We start from the raw sequence: 3733 nt of genomic DNA, 5'->3' as shown, positions 1-3733 counted from the left end.
GTGCAAACATATGATATTTGTCCTTCTCTGCCTGACTTATTTCGCTCAGCATAACACCCTCAAGGTCCATCCATGTTGCTACACATGGCCAGATGTCATTGTTTCTCATTGCCATGTAGTATTCCATGGTATAGATAAACCACATCTTCTTGATCCATTCATCTGTTGATGGACACTTAGGCTCTTTCCATGTTTTAGCTATTGTGGAGAGTGCTGCTATGAACATTGGGGTACATGTGCTCCTATGCATCAGCATTTCTGTATCCCTTGGGTAAATTCCTAGCAGTGCTATTGCTGGGTCATAGGGGCCTTCTATTGTTAGTTTCTCAGGACATTTTTAATCACAGCCACATTAAGCAGCCAGCCAGTCAGCTGCCATGAGCCGATTTCTAGAGGGCACATGAGCATTGCTAGACTAACCCACCAGTGTAGACTGCGCCATCTCAAGATCCCTAGATGGCAGAATGCTCACCTGCTCCACTTCCTCCAAAGGAGACAGAGCCCTGGAGTAGAGCCGGGAGCTGGTCCAGCCTCAACGAGGCTCACTGACATGCTTACCATGTGGAGCGGCCACGGTCGTGGGGAGACCCTGAGGCCGACTAGCTAAGAGAGGCCAAAAGTCAGCAAAGACCCCAGGAGTACAGGGCACCTGGGTGGCTCAGTGGGTTAAGTGGCCAACTTTAGCTCAGGCCATGATCTCACGGTTCGTGGGTTCGAGCCCTGTGTCAGGCTCCGTGCTGACAGCTCAGAGCCTGGGGCCTGCTTCAGATTCTGTGTCTCCCTCTCTCTCTGCCCCTCCCCTGCTCATGCTGTGTCTTTCTCTCTCACACAAATAAATAATAAACATTATTAATTGAAAAAATTATGTAAAGGGCAGTGAGAATATTGGCTAGCATTTTAGAGGAAAGAGCGATCTGATTCAGTAATAAGTTTGATTACTCTAGTAAATATTTCCTCACATAGCTAGAAATTAATAGAAATAGAATTAATAGCAATTAATGGGCTTGTGAACCAAAGTATCATATTTTTAAAATATGTCATAATATCAGATGATGAAAGATTGATAGGCCAAACTGTACCATATACAACTGCCAGACTCAAGAAAAAGATATTCTAAAGACAGGACAAGACACCGCTGAAGGGTAGCAGAATGTGCCACCCGCCAAAGTTTGTCTGGTTGGCATAAGAATTATTTTGAGATTATTTTTTAAGTAACTGCAAACTCAAGGGACCCCTGGGTGGCTCAGTTGGTCCAACTTCAGCACAGGTCATGACCTCACAGTCCGTGAGTTCGAGCCCCGCGTCGGGCTCTGTGCTGACAGCTCAGAGTCTGGAGCCTGCTTCAGATTCTGTGTCTCCCTCTGTCTCTCTGACCCTCCCCCACTTGCACTCTGTCTCTCTCTCTCTCAAAAATAAAAATAAAACATTAAAAAATCTATTTAAAAAAGACCTTAGGAATGCTGTAATCAATCACACGCCATTTGGCACTGCCAACAGGGTCAGTGATTTCTTTTTCCAGGTAAATTTAAGCCCTTTCCCATGATGATTCAGAAGAGACTGGAAAGAGAGAGAGACAGGGAGGGGAGAAGGAGGAGGAGGAAGAGAAGAAGGGGAGGAGGAGACGGAGAAGGAAGAAGAGAAAAAGCAAGTAGAGAGGGAGAGGAAGAACGGAAGGAGGGAGTGAAGGACAAAGAAGAAAGGAAGAACAAATAATAGGTGAAATGAAGGGGAAAGAACTTTAAAACTTAACTTTGAACAAAATCGATGTGTTGGCTTGGCAGGTCCTTGCCGTAACGAAGTACTGTAGACTCGGTGGTTTAAACAACAGAATGTATTTTCTCTCCATTTAGAGGATTCCAGATCCAAGATTAAGATGTCAGCACAGGTGGTTTCTACCGATGCCTCTCTCTTCGGGGAACAGATGACTTCCTCCTCGCTGTATCCTCACCTGGTCTTCTCCCTGTGCAGCCCTGTGTGTGTGCCTCTCCCAGGGACCCAGTCACATTGGGGCAGGAGCCACTTTAATGGCCTCCTTTTCACTGACTTACTCTTTAAAGGCCCCATCTCCAAACAGTCACTTTCTGAGGTCCTGGGGGTTAGAGTCCAACGCATGAATTTTGAGGAGATACAATTCAGCCTGTAATGGTTAGGATAGTAATTTTAATCAACAGGCAGTTTAGTATATTGCCAGAAGGCTTGGGTTTGATTCCAACTTCCACCATTGACAAGCTGTGTGACCTCGGGCAACTTTCTTACCCTCTCAGTGCCTCATTTTCCGTATCTGTAAAAATGAAGATAATAATATATACTTGGTTTGTGGCAATAGGAAAGGCAGTAGAGCAGTGACAGGTATTTGCAGAGCTCAGAAAATGTTACCATCACCATAAGAACCATTTTTGCAATGGAATTTGCTTTGAGTCCCAGTGAGTTGGGTCTTTTACACTGTCCGGTTATGAATGAAAGCAACACAGTGAAATAAAAGATAACCCCGAACAAGCTAAAATGTCAGTTGATATCAGACATTCATTATCTTATCTTGAACATAAAAAAAGCCATAATTTTAAGTAAGAGAAAAACACTTTCTCCTGCACTTGGCTAATAAAGGTTGGATAATACATAAAGAATATCAGCTTGCAGGTGCCTGGGTGGCTCAGTTGGTTAAGCGTCTGACTTCGGCTCAGGTCATGATCTCACGGTTCGTGGGTACGAGCCCCACATCTGGCTCTGTGCTGACAGCTAGCTCAGAGCCTGGAGCCTGTCTTCAGATTCTGTGTCTCCCTCTGTCTCTGACCTCCCCTGCTCATGCTGTCTCTCAAAAATAAATGAAAAACATAAAAAAAAATTTATAAAAAAAAAGGAATATCAGCTTGAGGGAAACAAAACTACTGCCCTTTGCAGGTCTCATGCTCTCAGCCCAGTGAATATATGTGACCGTTTTACCCAAGAGTCTTGGGGACATTCACTAATCCAACCAAACAAAGTGTTCAGACATAATGTTGCGGAGGCTGGCTTAGAATGTTAATGTAAATAACAGAGTAATTGTAGGTCGTGATCAGGGAAGTAGTAGGGTACAAAAGAGGGACAGTGAGCACAGAGCCTAGGTAATAATTTGATAAAGAAATTTGCAGGTCTTTATCTGGTACCATCAACTGTCCAGACATTGAACCTGTGGAAATAAATGGCCCTATCGCTAGAGAGCTTTGTTTTTTCTTACAGGGCCAACATGGTTCATCTGATCTCACTCCAGCCAGAAAAATGGCTCCAATGCCTCCAGGATTTGAGCTTAAAAATATTTAAATTATCTGAGTTTTAGTGTCATCAAAACTGAGGGGCATCTGGGTGGCTCAGTTGGTTGAGCGTCTGATTTCGGCTAAGATCATGATCTCATAGTCGATGAGTTCAAGCCCCACATAGGGGTCTATGCTGACAGCTCAGAGCCTGGAGCCTGCCTCGAATTCTGTGTCTCCCTCATCTCTCTGCCCCTCCCCTGCTCATGCCTTGTCTCTCTCTATCTCTCAAAAATAAATAAATGTTAAAAAAATTTTTAAACTGAAAAAATAAAAATTATAATATCCTATTTGTACGATTGAAAAATAATAAAAAAGAATATAAAGCATTCCACCGTGACAGGTATTTTTATTGTTACTATAGTTACTACTCAGTCTTTTTGTCCTGTTTATGTATCAAGAAACAACTTGCGGGTCAGTAATTCGGCTTACAGAAACACCAGCAC

This window comes from Crocuta crocuta, unplaced genomic scaffold (assembly GCF_008692635.1).
Source record: "Crocuta crocuta isolate KB4526 unplaced genomic scaffold, BGI_CrCroc_1.0 scaffold338, whole genome shotgun sequence".
NCBI classification, from domain to species: Eukaryota; Metazoa; Chordata; class Mammalia; order Carnivora; family Hyaenidae; genus Crocuta; species Crocuta crocuta.
The sequence above is the reverse complement of the archived record's forward strand: the minus strand, read 5'-3'. Positions refer to the sequence as shown.